Genomic DNA, 26,413 nt, shown 5'->3' on the forward strand with positions numbered 1-26,413 from the left:
GCCCCCCAACTAGTGCTAAGTATAACGTCTTTAGCTAGACATATTCACGCACTTTCATCATCTAAACTCTCTGGCTCACTTTCATCTTCTGACAAACAAGGTTCAGATTGGGCTAACCACGGCGAAGGCAGGGGATTTAAAAGATTGTCCACTATATCCACCTTGCATTCATCTTCCCCTAGGTTTGGATACATAGAGGCACTAAAAACGTTTAACTGGACTTTTTGCTCCCCTAATAAAATGTCAATTTCTCCCGGTTTACAGTTTGTATTAGCATTGGCCATTGCTAGAAATGAACATCTTATGATGATTAGGATATGGTTCAATTCCTCAGTTGGGGTCATGTCTAGGATGATAAAATCCAATGGGAAATGACAACTCTCTACCCTGACAATGACGTCCTCAATAACACTTCGAGGAGTCTTGACTGACCAATCAGCGAGTTGCAGAATTACCGAGGTAGGTTTTTACTTGTTGATCCTGAACATATCGTAAATGGACGAAAGCAGATTTATACTGGCCCCAAGATCCAATAGGGCCCAATCGAAGGTGATTCCAGAGATGACATAGCTTATGATCGGAGCAACAGGGTCTTTCATTTTTTGGGGAAGTTGGTTTAGGAGAGATGCACTAACATCTGCCGAAAGCATCATTTTTTGTGGAGCCGATCGTGGTTCCATCATTTGAGTACACAACTCTATCAAGAACATGGCATAAGTCAGGACATGTTGGATCGCATCGAGGAGAGGGAAGTTAATATGGACTTCCCTGCTCTCCTCGTTGTGAGTCTCTTTCTTCTTTTGCACCAGCCTGACTATTAGTGCAACTGGAAAGGAAACCATGGGTAGGTTCACTATACGCTCATTTTCTAAAGTTTTCTTTCCTTTTAATTCTCCCCCCAACTTAGGGTCTTCTTGCTCCTTTTCACTAACTCTCCTTTTCTCACACAGGTCCTCTAAAATCCTCCCACTCCTTGAGGTTGTAATAGCCTTGGTATTTTAGGCTGAGGGTTCTTAGGAGGTGGTTGAATTTGTTTTGGAGGAAAACCCAATGGCTAATATCTAGGATTCAAAACCGGTTGACTTGGTAGTTGTCCTACTTCTCTCCACTTCTTGACTTTGATTAGCTATCCTATTCGGCTCTCTAATCTATCGATGGACTACAATTGATTTAGGATCAGTTGTTGAAGTTGCATGAATTGGTCATCTACTATACGGGTCTGAGGAGGTTGTGGGTGAGCCTGATAAGCTTGGGCCGGTTGGTTCCTAGGATACATCTGCTAGAATGGGCTCTGCCCTTGTAGTGTCTGAAATTTCTGAGCCATGGAGTTAGATGGATGGTACTGCTGGGACTGTGTATAGGTTTGACATGGTTGAGCTGATTGAGTCCCAAGATAATCATTTTACTCTCAGTGAGTCTGAGCTTCAAACCATTGAGAGTGCACATATAACAGGGGTTTCTTAGGCTTGGGCCCTATAAGTGAGGTTGGGCTGATTTTTCCACCCAGGGTTATATGGATTAAAGAATGGGTTAGGATTGGTTTGGAAAATTTGTTGGCTGCATGTACTTGGTTTGGACTGATTGGTTGACATGGGCCCGCCACAGGGCACTGGCTTAAATGATGGGCCGGGCTTGCACTGATGGAACATTATAGATAGGATGACAAGGTTGGGTATGGGCCACTTTGTTGAAGATATGCAAGGACTTGGTCAATTCTTTGGGCCATCCCATTTATCTTGTCTAGTTGTCGAGACACATGGTTCCAATCTATCTATGGCTCAAGTTGGAAATAGTTTCTCATTCCACAAAACTCCGGCCATTGAATTCATTTTTTCTAATTTTGTTTTGACCCCCTTTTTCTTCTTTTTGAAATTTGAAATTTAAATTTTGAATTTTAATTTCAAATTTGGATTTTGAAATTTAAACTCAAATTTGAATTTTTCTCTTTTTCCGTGTTTTTTATTTTTAATTTTTTTTATTTTCTCTCTTTTTTTTTAATTCGAAATTTAAATTCAAATTCAGATTTTGAAATTTAAATTCCTAAAATTTAATTTCAAATTTGAATTTTTAAAATTTTTAAAAAAATGCAAGCAAATCAACCACACCACCTAGGGCTGACCTAGGGTTTCCTAAACTGGTGGTTCAACCAATGTGAATCCTTTTAGGTTCACTTGGAATTACACCACTTCCTTTGGTTGGCCAGGTAAGAGGTGGGGCTGATAAACTTTGCCCGTCCTCGGGCAAGACAAGACTCAAGCAAAAATAAAACAGGAACAAACTAGCTAGCCTACTGAATGTTAAACTCAACTCTCCTTCATCTTTCTCCACAAATAGTCTAGGTTAACTATTGCAAACCGTTGAATCAATACAACCAAGTCACACATGACTCATTCATCAGTCAATTCAATTCTTGCTACTACAAACCAGGTAGTAAACTAGGGAAAACATTTTTATCTCCTCTCTCTCCTTTTTTTTTTCTTTTTGGTGGAAGTGAGTGCATTTTATGCTCTATCTCACTTTTAGGATTACTTGGTCAGTAGGTGCATTTTATGCTCCATCCTACTGTTTGAATTGCTGGCTAGTAGGTGCATTTTATGCTCCATCCTACTATTGAATTACTTGACTGGTAGGTGCATTTTATGCTCCATCCTACCAAAAATATTCACCCTATTTACTTAAACCTGAATTTAGGACTAGCTTAACTAGAAATGGCTTCAGATAGGTCGTGTACTTCTTAACTGTACCTCATTACTAGGTCCACAAGAATTTTCCTAGAATATTGTTTCGATTGATTCCAAAAGAGTTGAGTCTTTTTTTTTTTTTGATGTAGAAAAACACGACCTAACACAACCTAAATTCTAACCTAAATCCTAAATCCCCTCCCCCACACTTAAAACTTACGTTGTCCCCAATGTGAGGTTAAATGCAAAGAAAGGGCAGAAAAACTAAACTAGAAATGTAAAAACAAAAAGAAAAAGGAAAAACAAACTTCCCTATTTTTAATAATCATGAATCGGATCCTCTAACTCTCGTGGTTGCAGCTTTCGGTGTGCTCCCCTTTCGTCCATCATGGGCGGGTTCAAATCTGGAATAGGGGCCTACAAAACAGAGGGTAACGATCTCTTATTAGAAATCGGCAACATAATATAATGAGCATTACCTTGTCTAGGCCTGAACCCTTCTTGGCCGGCCTCCAAACAACTCAAAACTTCCTTAATTTCTTCATCCAAAACCTGCACATTTTTACAAGAGTTAAGAATGCAGCTTTCTAAAGGATCATCTAATTTAGATGCATTAATTTCAGCTGCGCCAACATCAATGCTATCGATTGCATAAATTTCATGTTCAATTGTGTTGGGATATTTCATGGTTTTAAATACATTAAACACCACTTCTTCACCATTGATTCTAAGGGTAAGTAGACATTTTCGCATATCAATTAAAGCATTACTAGTAGCAAGGAAAGGTCTCCCTAAAATCAGAGGCATTGTCCTATCTTCCTCCATATCCAACACAATGAAATCAGCAGGAATAATAAAATTGCCCACTTTGACTAAAACATCTTCTACTATTCCCCTAGGATATTTAATGCTTCTATCAGCTAATTAAAGGATAATAGTAGTAGGTGTCAGTTCATGCAATCCAAGTTTTTCAAAAATAGAATAAGGCATTAAATTTATACTAGCACCTAAATCACATAAAGCTTTCTCAAATTCAGCATTCCCTATGGTGCAAGGTATAGAAAAACTCCCTGGATCCTTAAGCTTTGGGGGCAGTTTATTTTGAAGAATGGCTGAGCACTCTTCGTTTAGCTTCACCATCTCATAGTCCTCCCACTTCCTTTTATTCGACATCACCTCTTTCAAGTGTTTGGCATATTTCGGCATCTGTGACAATAGATCAAGAAGAGGGAGATTAATATGAATATTTTTAAATACTTCTAAAAATTTTTCAAATTGTTTATCCAAATTAGCTTTTAAGACTCCTCTGGGGTAGGGGAGAGGAAGTTTAATAGCATCTAAATTCAGTTTAGGTGTACTCCCTTCAGTCTCCTTTTGTGAATCGGCTACTTCAGCTTCCTTGTCATCATTCTAGGTTTCACCAATTGTCTTCCCACTTCTCAAAGCTATGGCATTTACTTGCTCTCTTGGATTCTTCTCCGTATTGTTGGGCAGTTGTCCCTCCTTTCTTTCCGACAACAGATTCACAATCTGCCCCATTTGGACTTCTAAGTTCTTGATTGGTGCTTCTTGACTTAAGAATCTCTTATCATGTTCTTGGAGCTGTGCTTCAGTAGCATTGATGAACTTAGAAATCATTTCTTCCAAATTACTCTTCTTTTCTTGTGGGGGCGATTGTTGTTGGAATCCCATGGGTGCTTTTTGTTGGTTGTTGTTCCATAAAAAATTTGGATGATTCCTCCACCCTGGGTTGTATGTGTTTGAGTAGGGGTTGAAATTCGGCTTGCCAGTATGAGAGATAAAATTAACATGCTCATGTGAAGAAAAATGATTACCTAATGGACAGTCTGAATTAGTATGTCCTTTTTGACCACAGAAATCACATGGGATGCTAGATGATGTATTCATTGCTGCAACAAGCAAAGGGTCCTCTCTATTTCAGGATCAAATTGTGCTAGTCCTTCTTGTCTAGTGCATGTCATGCACTAGTGAATCTAAACACAGCTAGAATTTGAACAAATAAAATAAAAATAAAAAATAGAAACAGAAATAAAAAGTCCAAATTAACCAAGGTTAACAGGCTCTAATATTATTTTAGGATTAAATCCCTAGCAACGGCGCCAAAAACTTGATAGCTATGATTATAACCCTAGCAAGTGCACTAGTTATCAAGTAGTATAAAAATATTGTTCCCATGAGGATTTAACAAAATAAGTATTAGAACTACAGCCTTCCCTAATTATTTGGACAATCGAATTTCAGATTTAAGAGTAAAGGCTACTGAAAGACAGAAAAAAGAAAACAAGAGCAAGAGTACTAATACTGAAGTATGCAACGATTGATTGAATTCGCTAGGACCTTTGGTTCGCCTAACCATTCCAATGAATAGCAATAGATGAGATTATCCAAGATAATTTATCATTCCCATAAGCTGAAGTTTTTCCAATTTTATTCAATATTCTTTCTCAAGATATATCATAACTACTTCTATCAGGTAACCCCTCGATCTTTCGACTAGAGTTCTCAAGAAAAAATGCATTAATTTCAAGGAAAAACTATTACATTCAGATGAATCATGTGTATATACCCCTATATACCATTCAATTCACACCATGAATTATTTGGTCTGCTATATGAATTCCTCTCTCGATTCATTCACATAAACCTAATCAATTAAGAGATGGTCACTCTTAATAGCATTAAGCAAGATAACTCATAGACTATATGGAAATCACGATCTTGGAAAAATCAGAATAAAAATATATTCATTATTATGATTAGGCTTTTACAGCCCTAGCTATAAATAAATCAGTTCATACTAGAGGAAATAAAGCAAACAAGAGGAAAGAAAGAACTCATGGTGTCACCCTTGGAGCTGAGATTTCCTCTTCTCCTTGCCGCCACCCCCTTCTTGTAGTCTTCTTGCTTGATAGATTGGTTGCTCCTTTGCTTCCTTCTTGATACCTCTCTAGTCTGCCCCCCATCCCTTTATATAGCTTAAAGGGGAGGGGGTGGTCTCCAACTCCTTGGAGTTTATCTTTCAAAAATAGAAAGTCCTAGTCTAATCCTACTCTTGTCTCTTTATCTAGTGAACTCCATCTCCTTATCTTTCTAGGATTACATTACAAATTTAAATCTGGTAGGACTCTTCTCAGTTTCTTGTTCTTGCTTTTGTATTAGGCTTCCTCTACGAATTGGGCTGCTGCAAGTCTTTCCTGCAAATTGGGCTTCAGCTGCGAATTGGGCCTTCCTACGAATTTCCCTGACTTTGAGCCCGGATGTGACTTCGATGCAGGCCAAATCTGCGAAATCCCAGAAGGTGAAAGTTGTAGCTTCCTCTCTTATCTTTCCAGTGAGTCTTGAATCAGCCCAATCCGATATCGGATACGAGAGTTAGGCTCAGATTATTGAATGGTGCCGAAACTGTGAAAAATCATCCGATTTGCCTTGCTTTTCTCCTGATGCCTTCTTTCATGCCCTGAACCGAAGTACAAGAAATAGGAGTCCAAATAAGTATTAATTCAGTATAAAAGACTGAATATTTTGGGGATAAAAATATGATAAATTTTATTCTCATCAGCTGACCTAGGGTTTCTTAAACTAGCCATTTAACCTCTTTCCTTAGACACCAACCGCCGGTTATGGAAAATAGTTACAAGCTTTCCTAAAATTCAGCACACCTTTGAACCAAGTGTAAGGCTTCCCTAAAGAATCTTGCTATCCAAATTTTAAATTAGGGTTACGGTGAACTGCATGTGAAAGGTGGTGATTTTTGGGCCAAGGAAGGGTGATGAAATCCCCACCTTATCTTATTTAATTTAGATGCCCTTAAAATGGATTAATGGAAAGACAAAATGAACACAAAATGAATGCAACTAACTACAATGCATGAACAATTATTTCTAAAATGCAATTTAGTAATATAATATAAAAGAATAAAATAAACTAAGCACAAGAAGCAATTAAAATAAAAAGAAACCTAGCACATTCACAACTAACAAAATAGTTTCAGCAATTAAATAAACCTATATTATGCATGCTCTAGAATATGAAACCCTAAATGTTGGAATGCAAATGTAAAACTTTTAAAATATTTATTTTATTTTATTTTTTTAAATTCGAAATTTTAAATTCAAATTTTCAAATTTGAAATTCAAATTCAAATTCAAATTCAGATTTGAATTTAAATTCAAATTCGAAATTTAAACTCAAATTTAAAAATTTAAATAATTTCCTATTTAACGATTAATTATTCAATTAAATAAATAAAAAAAATAAATTAAATAAAACAACAAGTAATTATGACAAACAGGAAATAAAAGAAATAATTATGCTTAAAAACGAAATTAACTACTACCAAAATAAATTCTAACAAGAAAGTTGCTATTCAAAAAAATTAAACCAAAAATAAAATAAACAAAAGAAAATTATGCAGCTATAAATAAAATAAAACAAAATAAATGATTTTTTTTAAATAAAAGAAAACACAGAAAAATAATAATAAAAAATACATCAGATTTTTATAAAGAAAATTAATTAAAAATTCAAAAATCACTATTCCATAAAAAAAAGAATTTGAAAATGAAATTAAGAAAATTAAAAATAAAATGGAACGACTACACCTGCAACGCAATCCAGTTTCTCTTCTCTTCTCTTCCGTCCTGCAGTCCCACAATGCTCTGGTACCCCACCTTTCCTATTATGTCCTACAAAATCAAAGAGAAACAATAATTAGATTGAGATAATGGATCAAGTAATAAAACAAAAAAGAAGAAATAGAGAAATCAGATTTGTTTCAACAAGACAATAAATAAAAATCAGAATATAATAAAGTATGGGAATTTACAAAGGAAATAAAAGAAATAAATTAAAAAAAATGATCCAGAATCCGATTCCGATTGTGGTAGCAGATCGGCCAGACAACTTGCAGAAACCCTTCCTGACAAGAACCGAGCATCTGTCCTTTCTACAACCCTTGATCCCCTCAAGAGCCTTGAACTGAACGAATTCAGATATACAAAATAGAGAAATGAATAAGAATTAAATCTAAAAGATTGCAGAAATAAAATAACAGAAAAGAAAAGAATGGTTGATCAAATCCAGTGGCAGTAGTTGCAGATTGGTTGAATAGCTTGCAAGAACCCCTCCTAACAAGAATTGGGCGTCTTCCCCTTCTATAACCCTTGAACTCCTCAAGAAACCTTAGCCTTGTAACTGGGTGAATTGACCAACGCCTTCTTCAAGGCCCTTGGGGTCCTTTTTATAGAGAAGGGTGGATAAAATTGGGATTAGAGAGAAAGAGGGGGGTGGCAGCTAGGTTTTTTTGTAGAAATATGGACACCCTAGGGTTTAAAATGAAGGATTAGGATTGTTCTAAGGTGATGCTAATGCTGAAAAGAAAAAGAGAGGGCACCCAATATTATGTCGGGCTGAGATTTAATGGCTAAAGGCTGAATGGTGAAGATTAGAAGTTAGGTGGCTCCCTAGGGTTAGAATGCTTACAAGAGAGTGCCCTAGAATGGATGGTAGAGATTAGAAGGGATGGAAGGTGAGGATTTAGCAATTAAGGGTGGCTAAGGTTAGTTAAGGATGAAAAGAATGAGTGGATAGACGCCTTAGTGTTTTCTAAGGAGAGGGGAGTATGCTAATACAGTAGGAGGGGCACCAAACTGGGTTTAGCAACTAGGAGGCGCCCTCCTGCTTTCGGATTTTTACAAAAACACCCCTCTCTCAATTGGACTTCACACCAGCTTCCCAAAATTTGCATTTCATCCATGAAAACTTTCCAATTTTCCCAACAATTTGCATAGAGACCCTCAGAGGCCACAACATTGCATTTAAATGGGAAAAGGAAACATCTTGACTATTATAAGGCCACAAATACCCCTAAATTGATGCCCTTAAGGAATCAAAATGTGGGGCATTTTGCAAAACGGACTGGTGGCCTAGATACCCAAGTGGATCTTCTAGGTTGGTCAGTACCTGGAACTTGTGGGGCATCTCCCACTGCTCCTGATCTCTCCTCATCAAGAACTATTTCTTAATGATGGGTGTCCAGGATATAATCGGTTTCCAAGAATTGTGCATTTCGGCTACAGAACACCTTCTGCTCACTTGAGTCATAGAATAGGTAACCCACAAAGCCTTTTGGGTAGCCTACAAATAGGCAACGGCTGGTCTTGGATTCCAACTTGTCTGCACTCGTTCTTTTAACGTGTGTTGGACAACCCCAATTCTTCAAGTGTCTGACACTTGGTTTCTTTCCAGTCCAAAGTTCATATGGAGTGTTCGGAACCAATTTGATTGGAACCCGATTCAGCACGTATATCGCAGTCTTTAATTCGTAACCCCAAAAGGATATGGGTAACTCTGAGTGTATGAGAAGTGACCGAACCATATCCAATAAGGTCCTATTCCTCCTCTCTGAAACACCGTTAAGTTGTGGTGTAGCAGGAGGAGTTAACTGTGATACTATCCCATTGTCCTTTAAGTAGTCCCTGAATTCGTCAGAGAGATACTCGCCACCTCGATCTGATCGAAGGGCTTTAATTTCTCTCCCTAATTGTTTCTCGACCTCTTGTCTGAACTTTTTGAACTTTTCAAAGGATTCAGACTTGTGTCTCATTAGGTACACGTAACTGTATCATGAAAAATCATCGGTGAAGGTGATGAAGTACACGTGTTGATTCCGTGTCCTAACACTCAGGGGACCACATACATCAGTATGTATAAGGTCAAGTGTGCCTGTACATCTTTCAAGCATACCGTTAAATGGCCATTTCGTCATCTTGCCTTGTAGGCAAGGCTCATAGGTGGAAGATCTTCTACAGTTAGAAAGTCCAAAGGACCATCCTTTACCAACCTTGTGATTCGGTCAACACCGATGTGGCCAAGTCGGTAATGCCACAGACACGTGGGATTACCTGTATCACGGGCTCTCTTCTTGGGGATTTCAGCCGACGTAGTTTCAGTTATGTTAGTTTCTAAGGAAGGATGTAGAACAAAGAGACCGTTCTCCAGTTCCCCATATGCAATGAATCTGTTATTTCTTTTAATAGTAATCATATTACTAAAGAAGACCGAATAACCATCTACACAGTTTTGAGACAGAAATTAAATTTCTCCTTAAATTTTGTACATAAAGACAATCTTTTAGTACAATTGTTTCTTCTCTAAAAAGTAACTCCACGGTTCCAATGGCCACGGCTGCAATAGTTGTAGTAGTCCCCAAGTAGAGCATGACTTCTCCTTCACTCAGCCTTCTGCTTACCTTGAACCCCTATAGTGAGTTACACGCATGAGTTGAAGCCCCAGAGTCAATACACCAGGATGCAGAAGCTACCAATAGATTGGTTTTATAACACAAGTTTCGAAATTACCTTTCTTGGATTCCTGGTAGGTAGGACAGTTCCTTTTCCAGTAACCTGTCTTCTTGCAAAAATGACAAGCATCTGATGCCTTGTCCTTCCTCTGTTTCTTGGGTTTGGCAGCCTTCTTCTGGGGCTTTCTCTTTGCCTTCCTTTTCTTGCCCATTTTGCTAGTTTCAACAAGCATGACAATGGGCTCATCCTTTTTAATCAATTCTTCGGCCCTCTGCAACATATTGCTGAGTTCCTGCAAGCTGACGTTCAGCTTGTTCATGTTGTAGTTCATGATGAATGGATTAAAGTACATCATTCTGATTGAAGCTAAGGGCATACAAAACTGTCCAACAATCCGTCCCTTTATTTAACTGATCAAATCAGCCCAGTTCGAAATGGGCTTTAGGCCCATGAAGTCTTAGTGCTCAGTATGCTTTCAAACTGCTGCCTAGTTGGCTTTCTTTGTATGGCGTGGGAACCAAACATTGATATAAAAATCAGCCACATGTGTTCAACCCAGCCTCTGTTACAAGGCCTAGCCGAATACACTGTCATGGATAGTGCACCCCCTGAGCCCATCACATGGGTTCCTAATGGGCCCAACACTTACACTAAGTGGTCCCTGGGCCAAACCACCTTCTAAAAGCCCAGGGACTGTGGGCAGATGCAAGATTAGCCATCAGGTATTACCCTCAATGGTCTTACACTTAACCTCTCAGCCCATTATGATCAAACACTACTCAACAAGAGAGGACCTCTCCCTCAGCTGCAAGGAACGGTTTTGCACTCTCTGCTCACATGGATCCCGGGAATTAAGACCTTTTGCAAACATTTTGAAACCATAACATATATATGTATATCTGTATGTAAATATATTTTGCAAAACAAATTTCAACGATTGAAATCAACTGCCAGCAGTTTGGTTTCCATCAGAGAGAGTGCATCCCCAATCATTACCTTTGTCCGACAAAGGGGCTGATCCTGTCACTATGATCACCCACTCAGATGAATTCTCAAACAGTCCCAACATACCCAGGTTTTGACCCCCTCTAAGGATCTCACTGATTGGCATATCAAAGACAGTCCAATCCGACACCTAGTGCAGTATCATAATCGAGTCTGAGGGTCAGATGTAACTTTCCAGTTTTGCCCATCAATCTCCAAGGTCCAGGGCAATATAGGAATTCAGGTCCGGTTCAGGGTTTCAAGTAAACCTACACTACATGTGCCTTGGGTCTTACCCTGGCGGCTGAGACAGGCCACCCCAACACTTGGCAGCACACCAGTGTCAGCCTTGGCAGGATGAATCACCCCTGACTTATCCAACGGCTATGAACATTCTAAACTAACATGAGTCTCATAAGTGTCCAGTTTAAGGGTATTACACAGAAACACACCACAAGAACATGAATCAAATATCTACTTTATTCATTTACAATAAATGTCATAATGTACATCATTCTGATTGGAGCTAAGGGCATACACTGTCTAACAATCCCAAAGCCGAAGGAAGCCTTAAAGGAGCCCGCCAAGGGGGCCAAGCCCGGTATGAAGAGGCCTGCCAAGGAGGCCCTTCGAGGATAGTTTTTGAAGAAGTTGTCCCCAAGCAAGCGTCCTCACAATGATGCCATAACGAGGGAGCCTCCCACGAAGGAACACCACATGGGACCCTCATCTGCCCCCACTTCTATGCAAGAGCCCGTTGGAGGGGCTGAGCCGTCATCTAAGGTCTTCCGCCCCCGATGGCCAGTCCATGAGGGGGACTCGATCATAGAAGAAGGGGTCGATCAGGCCCTGGTGAGTAGGGCAATTCTCTTAAGGGATCGCTTTCGAATGATGAATAGCTCACTGTGAGCAGTCTACGACGAGGCGTTGCAGCACTTGGCCGTGGTAAATTCCTATATTGACTATATGGCATTCTTTTGTTTTTCTTTTATGTGACTTTTGCTGACGATCCTCGCTGTAGGCCTGCCTTAACATCGTCGGGCTGGGGGACAGGATGAGCTTCAAATTGGCCCATCTGGAGAAGTTGAGAAGGAAAAGGAGATGTTGAAGGAGGAGAAGGAGAAGCTCCAAAAGGTTGCCACCGTTCCCGATGAGAAGTTGCAAAAGTTCAAGGGCTTCAAGAACGAGCAGACTATTCGGGAGCACCACGAGGGGATGCTGAAGGAGGTGTAGAAGAACCTCTCCAAGGAGCAAGAGGAGAGGGTCTGCCTCGAGAGCATCATCTCCGAGGCCTAGTGGCATGTGACCCAAGCCAAGGGGTGCACTGTTGAGGCCAAGAAGCGAGCGACCGAAGTTGAGAGAAAAGTAGTTGGGGCGGCGAAGCAGACGGATGAAACTAAATGGAAGACCATTGAGCGCTTAAGCGGGCAGCCGAGGCCGAGAAGAAGGTGGCCGAGGCTGAAGAGAAGAGTGCTGAGGAAGTGAGGAGGGGCGAGGTGGCAGAGAAGCAGGTGGAGGAGCTAACCAAATATTCATCTGGGATGTACCTAGATGGGATCGAGGACACCAAGAAGGTCCTCAAGGAGATGTTGCCTAAGTTCGATGTCGAGTCACGAAAGGTGATCCCAAATACTCTCGAGGAGGCTAACGAGGCCCCTCCTCCGGCAGGTGGCGATGCTTAATGGGGTTTTCTTCTCTCTCTTTTTTTTTTTTATTTGATGTACATGTGATTGGCCTGAGAGGCTGCCAAACTATTTTGTAAAGGCTAAAAATTCGAGAAAGTCTAATGACAAAACCGAGCACTCTTTTTGTGTACTGTGCCTCCTTTTGTTTTTGTGCAATGTGTTCTCTTCTTTCTCCCTTCTTTTTCTGTTTTTTTTTTTCCTGAGGGGTCACGAGAACACAATGAACACACACAAATGTATCTTATATTGGTTCGCTACATGCATGCCTTAAGTTGTTAGAAGGGAAAGGCCAACGAGGCCAGTGTTCCTTAGGCATGGCCGAAGCAGAGCTGAAGCTCACCTGGCTCCCTCTCCCATGATTGTTTAGGCAAGGCCGAGGTGGCTTGTTGAGTTGTGGGGGAGGATCTGAGGCTAGGCCAAGGTCCGCCTGGTTCCTCTCCAAGCGGTTACATCAATGAAGCCGAGGTCATGCTCTGAAGAGGTTGGGGTCTCGAGCCGAGGTGAACCACCGAGCACGTCAGGGTTGCCGCCTTTAGTTCATTGCGCTAAGTGTATGGGACCAAGAGACCATAGCCATTGGTAATATGCCCTGGCAAGGGTCTGATAAAAGGGTGTGGTCCTCGGGAGAGGCCATGCGCCTCCTCCAGTCATGAAGCCGAGGGGTCTTAGAGACCTGGTAGGTGATAATTTTACATTTTGATTCCTTAAGGGCATCAATTTAGGGGTATTTGTGGCCTTATTTAGGGGTAAATCCTAATGGATTTACAAGAGGAAGAAGGGCCCCGATGGTCGAGTTGAGACCTTCAAAGCTCGTATGGTGGCGAAAGGGTATACTCAGAAAGAGGGCATCGACTATGAGGAAACCTTTTCGCCTATAGCCATGCTTAAATCCATTAGGATCCTACTAGCTGTAGCAGCATACCATGATTATGAGATTTGGCAGACGGATGTCAAAACTACATTCCTGAATGGAGATCTTACTGAAGATATCTATATGCAGCAGCCGTAAGGCTTCATTGCTGCAGGTCAGGAAAACATGGTATGTAAACTTAATAGATCCATTTATGGGCTTAAGCAAGCTTCTAGAAGTTGGAACATCCATTTTGACTCTGCTGTCAAATTGTTTGACTTCAAGCAGAATCCGGATGAACCCTGTGTCTACAGGAAGTACAATGGAGATAAGGTAACCTTCTTGGTTCTGTATGTAGATGACATTCTACTCATTGGGAATGATGTAAGAATGTTAACTACGGTGAAAGTATGGCTTTCACAGCAATTCTCCATGAATGATCTTGGAGAAGCCTCCTATATACTAGGTCTTCGACTCTAGAGAGATAGATCAAAGCGGATAAAAAGATTATCCCAATCTGCTTACATTGGCAAAATAGTCAAAAGATACAGCATGGAGAACTCCAATAAAGGAAATGTTACTTTTACGCACGGAGTCACTCTCTCCAAGAAGATGTCTCCCATGAGTTCTGAGGAGATTGATGGCATGAAAGACGTTCCCTATGCCTCTACCGAGGGGAGCATCATCTATGCCATGCTGTGAGAGAATGGTAGGATCCATCTAATGGACGCCATAAAGGTTGCGGAATGGGTGGGGCGAATTTCAAAAATTTCCTACCTTCTCCCAACTGGGAATCATATTCCCTGAATTTAGAATACAATATTCAAGGATCTACTTGAACCCTAATCAAACCAGATCTGTACCAAAAGATAAATGGGAGGATTATACCTGATCCGGAGAAGCAGTATCTCTCAAAGTTGGTGTTCACGCCCAAAGAATGCTCCAAGATCTGTCCCTGCTGAAGATGACACAGCTGTGGATGGAACAGAACCAGCAGGGTGCGTCCTACACACTGGATCCTTCACAAGAATCCCCTGGATGTACTAAACACTGAATTCTTTCAGTCTTTCTTGCAAGACTGATGTCAAGAACTGGTTTCTTGACTTTCTTTTCTTGCAAAGATCAAGTCTTGCAACAATGCAGATGGCGGCGGCAGGAGGAGATTTCCAGAAACGAAAAGGCTGAACTGTTTTCTTTTCTGGAGAGAATGAGATCTAATCTCAATTCGCAGGAACCTTTCTTGCTTACCAGAACCTCTTGGATCGAAATCTGATTTCCCTCTCTTGGTTCATTCGAAAAACTCCTCTCTTTTCTTCTTGATTAAGAAATCTCCTAATTAGGAGTTATCCCAATCCAAATCAGTATTTGGATAGGGGATAATCTTAATCCCTTTCCCAGATAGAGTTAGCTTACTCCTGATCTTATCAGGAGGTTACCAGATTCAAATCTGATTTGAATTTGGTCTCTAAGAGTGGATAAGGCTAAGAGCCCAATCCTTTTTGCTAACTTCAATCTCAAATTCGCCCCATTGATGGGTGATCATATCAGCCCACTTCGAAATGAGCTTTTGGCCCATTAAGTATTCAGTGTTTAATTAGTTTCCAATCTGCTGCCCAGTTGGGCTTCTTTGTATGGCGTGGGACCCAAGCATTGATCTACACACCAGCCACATGGGTTCGGCCCAGCCTTTAATACAAGGCCCAGCCGAATTCACTGAAAATCTCAATGAACCCCTTGAGTCCATCGTATGAACCCTATGGGCCCAACACTTACATTAAGTGGTCCCTGGGCCAAGCCATCTTATGAAAACCCAGGGACTGTGGGCAGGTGCAAGATTAGCCCATCAGGTATTATCCTAAATGGTCTTACACTTAACCTCTCAGCCCTTAATGATCAAGCACTACCCGACAAGAGAGGACCTCTCCCTCGGCTGCAAGGAACAGTGCCGCACTCTCCTCTCACATGGATCCCGGGAATTAAAACCATTTGCAAACATTTTGAAACCGTACATATATATGTAAATATATTAATTTTGCAAAAACAAAATTCCAACGATTGAAATCAACTGCCGGCAGTTTGGTTTCCATCAGAGAGAGTGCATTCCCGATCATTACCCTTTGTCCGACAAAGTGGCTGATTCTGTCACTATGACCACCCACTCAGATGAATTCTCAAACTGCCCCAACATACCCAGGTTTTGATCCCCACTAAGGATCTCACTGATTGGCATATCAAAGGCAGGCTGATCCAGCACCTAGTGAAGTGTCATAATCAAGTCTAGGGGTCAGGTGTAACTTTCCAGTTTTGCCCATCTATCTCCAAGGTCCAGGGCAAGACTGAAAATCTGGTCCGGTTCAAGGATTCAAGTAATCCCATGCTGTATGTGCCTCGGGTCTTACCCTGATGGCTGAGACAGGCCATCCCAACACTTGGTGGCACACCAGTATCAGCCTTGGCAGGATAAATCTCCCCAGACTTATCCAACGGCTGTGAACATTTAAAACTAACATGAGTCTCTACAAATGTCCAGTTTTAGGGTTTTACACAGAATTAAACCAAACAACATGAATCAAACATGCACTTTATTTATTTCCACTAAATAACAAAAGTACATCAAAATGATTGAAGCTAAGGGCATACAAAACTGTCTAACATGCTGTGCACTCATCTTGACATTGCTCAGGCAGTTAGTGTAGTAAGCAGATTTCAGGCCAACCTAGGGCAGGAGCACTGGACTGCTGTGAAAAACATACTTAAGTACGTTTGAAGGACAAAAGAGTTTTGTCTAGTATTTGATGGTAGCTCACTATAGATCCAAGGGTATACAGATGCTGATTTCTAGTTGGATCCAGATGATAGAAAGTCTACATCTAGATATGTTTTCACAATAGGATCGTGTGCTGTTTGCTGGAAAAGCAGCATACAGGGGTCCACTGCAGACTCCACGACCGAGGCCGAGTACATTGCCGCAAGTGAGGCTGCCAAAGAAGCCGTGGGGATGAAGAAGTTCGTTCACGATTTGGGAGTAGTTCCATCCATCACATCACCCATCCCGTTGTTGTGTGACAACAATGGAGCCATTGCTCAGGCTAAGGAGCCACGAGCCCACTCGAAGTTGAAGCACATCGAGAGGAAGTACCACGTACTGTGGGAGATTGTTTGTAAAGGGGACGTCCTGATTCAGAAGGTAGTGTCAGCGGAAAATGTAGCAGACCCATTGACGAAGCCACTATCACAGAAAGTGTTTGAGAAACACGTGGAAAGCATGGGACTCCGGCTTGTACCTGATTGGACCTAAGTGCAAGTGGGAGCTGTTGGACAGTTTTGTATGCCCTTAGCTTCAATCAGAATGATGTACTTTATGAGTTTATTGTAAATGAATGAAAGTGCATATTTGATTCTTATTCCCTTGGTATGTTTCTGTGTAATACCCTTAAACTGGACACTTAATGAGACTCGTGTTAGTTTAGAATGTTCACAACCAATGGGTCGGTCTGGGGAGACCTATCCTGATAAGGCTGACACTGTTGTGCCACCAAGTCGGTTGGGGTGGCCTATCTTACCTGCCAGGGTGAGACCCTAGGCACATACAGTGTAGGATTAATTGAATCTTTGAACTAGACCAGATTTTCAGTATTGCCTTGGACCTTGGAGATTAATGGGCAAAACTGGAAAGTTACACCCGACCCCTAGTCTCGATTGTGATACTGCACTAGGTGTCGGATTGGGCTGTCTTTGATGTACTAATCAGTGAGATCCTTAGCGGGGGTCAAAACCTGGGTATGTTGGGAAAGTTTGAGAATTCATCTGAGTGGGTGATCATAGTGACAGGATCAGCCCCTTTTTCGGACAAAGGTAATGATCGGGGATGCACTCTCACTGATGGAAATGAAGACTGCCGGCAGCCGATTTCAATCATTGAGATTTGTTTTGCAAAGTATATTTTATATGAGATATAAAAGTATATATATTATGGTTTCTAAAAATGTTTGGAAATGGGTTTTAATTCCCGGGATCCATATAAGTAGAGAGTGCAATATTGTTCATTGCAGCCGAGGGAGAGGTTCTCTCTTGTCGGGCTGTGTATGATCATTATGGACTGAGTGGTTAAGTGTAAGACCATTGAGGATAATACCTGATGGGCTAATCTTGCATCTGCCCACAATCCCTCGGTGTTACAAGGTGGCTAGGCCCAGAGACCACTTAGGGTAAGTGTTGGGCCCATGGAGCCCATTTGATGTGTTTCAGGGGGTCCACTGTCCATAACAGTGTATTTGGCTAGGCCTTGTAACAAAGGCTAGGCCGAACCCATGTGGCTGATGTGTAGATCAATGCTTGGGTCCCACGCCATACAAGGAAGCCCAACTGGGCAGTAGTTAGCAAGGTTAAGTGAGCACATAAACTTAATGGGGCCTAAAGCCCATTTCGAACTGGACTTATTTAATAAGTTAAATATGGGTGAATTCTGAGATGGATCAACAGATAGGATAGGTTCTTAACCCTATCCACTCAAAGAGTCTAGATCTGAATCATATTCAGATCTAGAAACTTCCTAATGAGATTAGGAGAAGGCTGATCTAATCTACAAATAAGATAAGGGTTTATCCTTATCACCTAAAGAGAGGTCTGATCCAAATATGATTTGGATAAGTAGCTCCTAATTGGATTAGGAGCTGATCTTTTGGGTTTACAAAAGAAGGAGGGGGCGGCAGCCTTTAAAAAAAATCAGATAATCAGATCCTCTTTAGAGCTGAAATCATAGAAGAAAGATTTCTGCAATCCCTACAAAGACCTTTCTTGCTGCCTCCTTCCTAATTGGATTAGGAGCTGATCCTTTAGGGTTACAAGAGAAGAAAGGGGCGGCATCCTTTTGTAGAGATATTCACATCCTCTTTAGTGCTGAAAACACAGAAGAAAGATTTAAGCAACCCTGCAGAATTCTTTCTTGCCGCCTCCTTGTTCTTGCCGCCCTGTTTGCCAATTCGATCTCCAGTTGTGGGAGAAGTCAAGATTCGATGTTGACATCAGTTCTTTGAGAAAGAATTGATAGGAAGCTGTGCTCGCGTATCATCCTACTGTTTCTTGCGGAGGACAGAATTCTTGGAGAAGAATGTTGCCGATTCTGCCCCATCTTGCACTGCGCCATCTTCAGTGGGAGCAGTCTTTGGATCCTTCCTTGGGCGTGAACACCTTCGTTGGGAGATACTTTTTCTACGTATCAGGTGTAATCTTCTCCTACTCCTTTTGGTTCAGATCTGGTTCCGTTTATGGTTCAAGATTGATCATTGAAAATATGATTTTCTAAATAGGGAATGTGATTCCCAGATGAAAGGGAGAAAAATTTTTGAAATTCGCCCCTTTATTCTGCAAGATTTGAGCGTCCATACGATGGATCTCACATCCCTTCAAGGTGTTAGACAGTCTTGTATGCCTTTAGCTTCAATCCGATTTGATGTACTTTTGACATTTAGTGTAAATAAATGAAGTGCATGTTTCATTCATGTTGTTTGGTATAATTCCGTGTAAGACCCTAAAACTGGACACTTATAGAGACTCGTGTTAGTTTTAAATGTTCACAGCCATTGGATAAGTCTGGGGAGATTTATCCTGCTAAGGCTGATACTGGTGTGCCACCAAGTGTTGGGATGGCCTGTCTCGGCCACTAGGGTAAGACCCAAGGCACATGCAGTGTGGGATTATTTGAATCCCTGAACCGGACCAGATTTCCATGTTAGACAGTTTTGTATGCCCTTAGCTTCAATCAGAATGATGTACTTTATAAGTTTATTGTAAATGAATAAAAGTGCATATTTGATTCATGTTTCCTTGGTATGTTTCTGTGTATTACCCATAAACTGGACACTTAATGAGACTCGTGTTAGTTTAGAATGTTCACAGCCAATGGGTCGGTCTACGGAGACCTATCTTGACAAGGCTGACACTGTGGTGCCACCAAGTCGGTTAGGGTGGCCTATCTCAGCTGCCAGGGTGAGACCCTAGGCACATACAGTGTAGGATTAATCGAATCTTTGAACTGGACCAGATTTTCAGTATTGCCCTAGACCTTGGAGATTGATGGGCAAAATTGGAAAGTTACACCCGACCCCTAGACTCGATTATGATACTGCTCTAGGTGTCGGATTGGGCTGTCTTTGATGTACCAATCAGTGAGATCCTTAGCGGGGGTCAAAACCTGAGTATGTTGGGACTGTCTGAGAATTCATCTGAGTAGGTGATCATAGCGACAGGATCAGCCCCCTTGTCGGACAAAGGTAATGATCGGGCATGCACTCTCACTGATGGAAACCAAGACTGCCGGCAGCTGATTTCCACCGTTGAGATTTGTTTTGCAAAGTATATTTTATATGAGATATAAAAGTATATATATTATGGTTTTTAAAATATTTGCAAGAAGGTTTTAATTCCCGGGATCCATATAAATAGAGAGTGCAACACTGTTCCTTGCAGCCGAGGGAGAGGTCCTCTCTTGTCGGGTAGTGTATGATCATTATGGGCTGAGAGGTTAAGTGTAAGACCATTGAGGATAATACCTGATGGGCTAATCTTGCATCTGCCCACAGTCCCTAGGTGTTACAAGGTGGTTTGGCCCAGGGACCACTTAGGGTAAGTGTTGGGCCCATAGAGCCCATTCGATGGGTTTCAAGGGGTGCACTGTCTTTAACAGTGTATTCGGCTAAGCCTTGTAACAAAGGCTGGGCCGATCCCATGTGGCTGATGTGTAGATCAATGCTTGGGTCCCACGCCTTACAAGGAAGCCCAACTGGGCAGCAGTTAGGAAGGTTAAGTGAGCACAAAAGCTTAATGGGCCTAAAGCCCATTTCGAACTGGGCTATTCATTTAGTTAATTAAAGGGGCGAATTCTGAGATGGATTAGCAGATAGGATAGGGTCTTAATCCTATCCACTTAGAGAGTCCAGATCTGAATATGATTCAGATCTAGAATCCTCCTAATGAGATTAGGAGAAAGCTAATCTTATCTGCAGATAAGATAAGGGTTTATCCCTATCACCTAAAGAGAGGTCTTATCTAAATATGATTGGGATAAGATGCTACTAATTGGATTAGGAGCTGATCTTTTAGGTTTACAAAAGAAGGAGGGGGCGGCAGCCTAAGGGACACATCATCAAATTTCCTTTAGTGCAGAAAACAAGAAGAGAGAATTCTGCACCCTGCGAATACTCTCTTGCCGCCTTCCTGTTCTTGTCGCCTTGTTTGCCAGTTTGATCTCCAGTTGTGGGAGAAGTCAAGATTGGATCTTGACATCAGTTCTTTGAAAAAGGATTAAAAGGAAGCTGTGCTCACGTACCATCCTGCTGATTCTTGCGAAGGACAGAGTTCTTGGAGAAGAACACTGTTGATTGTGCTCCTTCCTGCACTGCGCCATCTTCAGTGGGAGCAGTCTTTGGATCCTTTCTTGGGCATGAACACCTGCATTGGGAGATACTACTACTCCGTATCAGGTATAATTCTCTCCTACTCCTTTTGGTTCAGATCTGGTTCAGTTTACGTTTCAAGAATGATCATTGAAAATATGATTTTCTAAATAGGGAATGTGATTCCCAATTGAAGGTAGAGAAAAATTTCTTAAATTTGCCCCTTATTCCGCAATCTTCGGGCGTTCATACGATGGATCTCTCAACTCCTTCATTCCAGTATTGCCCTGGACCTTGGAAACAGATGGGCAAAACTGGAAAGTTACACCTGACCCCTAGACTCGATTATGACATTTCACTAGGTGTCGAATTAGGCTGTCTTTGATATGTCAATCAGTGAGATCCTTAGCGGGGGTCAAAACTTGGGCATGTTGGGGCAGTCTGAGAATTCATCTGAGTGAGTGAACATAGTGATAGGATCAGCCCCTTTGTCGGACAATGGTAATGATTGGGAATGCACTCTCTCTGATGGAAACCAAACTGGTGGCAGTTGATTTCAATCGCTGGAATTTTGTTTTGCAAAATTAATATATATATATATGTATTTGTATGGTTTCAAAATGTTTGCAAATGGTTTTAATTCCCAGGATCCATGTGAGTAGAGAGTGCGGCACTGTTCCTTGCAGCCGAGGGAGAGGTCCTCTCTTGTTGGGCCGTGCTAGATCATTAATGGCTGAGAGGTTAAGTGTAAGACCATTTAGGATAATACCTAATGTGCTAATCTTGCACCTGCCCACAGTCCCTGGGTTTTAATAAGATGGCTTGGCCCATGGACCACTTAATGTAAGTGTTGGGCCCATAGGGTCCATGTGATGGGCTCAGGGGTTCACTGAGTTTTTCAGTGAATTCGGCTGGACCTTGTAATAACGGCTGGGCCGAACCCATGTGGCTGGTGTGTAGATCAATGCTTGGGTCCCACGCCATACAAAGAAGCTCAACTGGGCAGCAGATTGGAAACTAGTTAAACACTAAGCACTTAATGGGCCAAAAACCCATTTCGAACTGGTCTGATATGATCACCCATCTATGGGGCGAATCTGAGATTAATGTTAGTGAAATGATTGGGCCTTTAACCGTATCCACTCCAGGAGACCAAATTCAAATTAGATTTGAATCTGGTAACCTCCTAATAAGATCAGGAGTAAGCTAACTTAATCTGCAGATAGGATTAAGATAATCCCCTATCCAAATACTGATTTGGATTGGGATAACTCCTAATTAGGAAATTTTTCTTAATCAAGAAGAAAGGAGGAGAAACCCAAGAAAAAACATCAGATTTTGAACCAAGTTTTTCGGCAAGAAAACTCCCTGCGAATTGAGATTAGATCTCATACAGACTCCAGAGAGAAGAGAAGCAGTTCAGCCATCTTCGTCCCAGGAGTTCTCCTCCAGTCACTACCATTCCCTCTTGCAAAATTTGATCTTTGCAGCAATAGGAAGTCAAGAAATCAGTTCTTGACATCAGTCTTGCAAGAAAGATTGAAAAAGATTCGGTGTTCAGAGTTTCTAGAGGGTTCTTGCGAAGGATCCAATGTGTAGGATGCACCCTGCTGGTTCCGTTCTACCCACAGCTGTGTCATCTTCAGCAGGATCGGTTCTTGGTGTCTTCTTTGGGCATGAACACTAACTTTGGGAGATACTGTTTCTCCGGATCAGGTATAATCCTCACTTTTTCTTTTTGGTTCAGATCTGGTTCGATTATTGTTCCAGTTGATTTGTGATTGCCCAAAATCAAAATTATTAATTTCAGATCTTTCATGAATTAATTCTTGAATTGAAAATCAGTTTCGGACCAATTCGGACCAGATTGGACCAAAGCTGTTTGGACCAAATCTAGTGTTCGAAGGGGACTGTTTTTCAGTCCATTCTTCTCACACTTGCTGTTCCAAATCTGATGTTCAATTACAGGGGTTAATTCGGCCCACCTGTAAAGCCCAGTTTTAAAAGGTTAAAACTGCAAAAGCCCACTCTTGTGAGAAAAGTTGTATGGGCCGAACTGCTAACTGCGATTCAGCCCATACACCTAGTAGACATTAATTGTTAATGTTATGGATTTCCAATGGGCTGCTTAATGGGCTTTATAGCAGTTAATTGATTGGATCAATTCTTCCTTTACATGTGATGTTTGGATGTTTGATGTGCTGCGACCATGGGCCATAAGCACTTGGTCCATGAAGACTAGTTAGTGGCTCTTGCGCACACCATGGCTGAATGCACATCATTGCCATGGTGTCCCTTAAGGTCATTGGATGACCCCTCCTTACTTGGTGGGCCCCACAACCGTGAAAAGGGATGCATACGGAACCCCTAGCTGATTAAGGTCCACCAGAAATCTAACTTTATGAAAGTCAGTGGGAGCCACTTTGGTTTGACCTAAAATTAGAACTAGGGCGTAACTTAGTTCCCTCCAGCAAATATGAGTGCATGTGATAGGGAGATCCATATGATGGACTCTCTAAAGGCCTTCCGTCATTAGCACAATGATGGGTCCTTCAGTAATGAGGAAACGCACCATAAAATTGGGCTATCCATTTGTTGTTGGATCTGTCAGAGTGTTTCATAAGATGATAGGGGCGTCATAAACCGATGTGGGAGGGGCTTCACCAGAAAATGGGAACTCTCTCACGGTACCTTGGCGTAACCTGAATATGATGGGTGAGCACTCACTGGACAGAAAGGTTTACCTAAAAACGGCACTGAACATTGTCTGACAGAGGCCAAAGGGAAACTCATTCGATGAGTGGATATGATCCGTCACAGAAAGGTGGTGGGGTTATACAGCTGAAACAGTTGGCTTCACGCACCCCATGTGATTTCCCACATTTTCAGAGACATTTTCATCATCTCCGTCACTGAGAAAGGAGGGAAATCTCAGAGATGAACAAATGGGAATGGAACATAGATTAAAAGCCATATCTATGTAGGTAACATGAATCAAACTAAGGTTGTGGACTAACGTCTTTGTTGTTTTATCAGAAAATGGAAAACGGTCAATTCACAAAGCTTCTAGATGATAACAAGCTTAAGGGCCCAAATTATGCCGACTGGTACAGAAATCTTATGCTGGTCCTAACTTCCGAAAAGTTAGATAAGGTGGTGAAAAATCATGCCCCGGAGCGTCCGGGTGATAGGGCTTCTGAGGCCCGTAGGAGGGACTACCAAGATTGGTAGGATAAGAACTCCCTAGCCCGCTGCTTTGTCATTGCATCACTGGACAACTCAATAGAGAGGCAGTTCAATCAGATCGAACTAGCCAAGGACATATTGGACAGTCTAAGGACGGTGTATGAAGAGCAGAACCGTTCTACTCGACAGAAGGTCCTGAAATTGTTCATGACCGCGTAGATGACCAAAGGGCGGAAAGTTCATGACCATTGTCTTCGGCTGATGGATATACTATTTATTTTAGTAATATGATTACTGTTAAACGGAATAACAAATCCATCGCATGCGGGGAACTGGAGAACGGTCTCTATGTTCTACATCCTTCTCTGGAAACTAACTTAACTGAAACTACATCGGTCAAAAATCCCAAGAAAAAGAATCGTGGTACAGTAAATCCCACGTGCCTCTGGCATTACCGACCTGGCCATATCGATGTTGACCGAATCACAAGGTTGGTAAAGGATGGTCCTTTGGATTTTCTAACCATAGAAAATCTTCCCACTTGTGAACCTTGCCTACAAGGTAAGATGACTAAGTGGCCCTTTGACGGTAAGCCTGAAAGATCTGCAGGCACACTTGACCTAATACATACAAATGTATGTGGTCCCCTGAGTGTTAGGACACGAAATCAACACGTGTATTTCATCATCTTTACAGATGTTTTTTCACGATATGGTTACGTGTACCCAATGAGACATAAGTCTGAATCCTTTGAAAAGTTCAAAGAGTTCAGACAGGAAGTCGAGAAACAATTAGGGAGAGAAATTGAGGCCCTTCGATCAGATCGAGGTGGCGAGTATCTCTCTGACAAATTCAAAGACTACTTAAAGGTCAACGGGATAGTGTCACAATTAGCTCCTCCTGCCACACCTCAACTCAATGGTGTTTCAGAGAGGAGGAATAGGACCTTGTTGGACATGGTCCGGTCACGTCTCGTACACTCAGAATTACCCACATCCTTTTGGGGATATGCATTAGAGATTGCTATCTACGTGCTGAATCGGGTTCTAACCAAATCAGTTCCGAAAACTCCATATGAACTATGGACCAGAAGGAAGCCAAGTGTAAGACACTTGAAGATTTGGGGTTGTCCTGTACACGTTAAAAGAATAAGTGCGGACAAGTTGGAATCCAAAACCAGTCGTTGCGTATTTATAGGCTACCCAAAAAATTCGGTGGGTTATCTATTCTATGACCCAAGTGAGCAGAAAGTGCTCTGCAGTCGAAACGCCCAATTCTTAGAAACCGAATATATCCTGAACACCCATCGTCAAGAAATAGTTCTTGAAGAGGAGAGCTCAGGAGCAGTGGGAGAGGTCCCACAGGTTCCAGGTAGTGACCAACCTAGAAGATCCACTCGGGTATCCAGGCCACCAGTCCGATATGGTTATGACCAGGATAATTACCTGGTGGAAGCCTTGACTAGTGAGGAGGATCCCGTAACTTACGCGGAGGCTATGTTAGACATAGATTCCCAGAAGTGGGTGGAGGCCATGAGAGCTAAGATGGACTCGATGGAGACCAATGGAGTCTGTACTCTAGTAGATCCACCCTCCGGGGTAAAAGCAATTGGTTGCAAATGGATCTACAAGAGGAAGAAGGGCCCCGATGGCAGGATTGAGACCAACCAAGCTCGTTTGGTGGCGAAAGGGTATACTCAGAAAGAAGGCATTGATTATGAGGAAACCTTTTTGCCCGTGGCCATGCTTAAATTCATTAGGATTCTGCTAGCTGTAGCAGCGTACCATGACTACGAGATTTGGCAGATGGATGTCAAAACCGCATTCTACATGCAGCAGCCGCAAGGCTTCATTATTGCTGGTTAGGAACACATGGTATGTAAAATCAATAGATCCATATATGGACTTAAGCAGGCTTCTAGGAGTTGGAACATCCGTTTTGATTTTGCCGTCAAAACGTTTGACTTTGAGCGAAATCTGGATAAGCCCTATGTTTACAGGAAGTCCAGTGGGGATAAGATCACCTTTTTGGTGTTGTACATGGACGATATCCTACTCATTGGGAATGATGTGGGAATGTTGACTTCGGTCAAGGTATGGCTGTCATAGCAGTTCTCCATGAAAGATCTTGGAGAAGCCTCATATATACTAGGTCTTCGACTCTATAGAAATAGATCGAAGCAGATAATTGGATTATCCCAGGCTGCTTATATTGACAAAATTGTCAAAAGATATAGCATGGAGAACTCCCAGAAAGGAAACGTTCTTTTCAGGCACGGAGTCACTCTCTCCAAGAAGATGTCTCCCAAGAC

Source organism: Nelumbo nucifera, chromosome 7 (genome assembly GCF_055504915.1).
Source record: "Nelumbo nucifera cultivar China Antique chromosome 7, China Antique-T2T, whole genome shotgun sequence".
NCBI classification, from domain to species: Eukaryota; Viridiplantae; Streptophyta; class Magnoliopsida; order Proteales; family Nelumbonaceae; genus Nelumbo; species Nelumbo nucifera.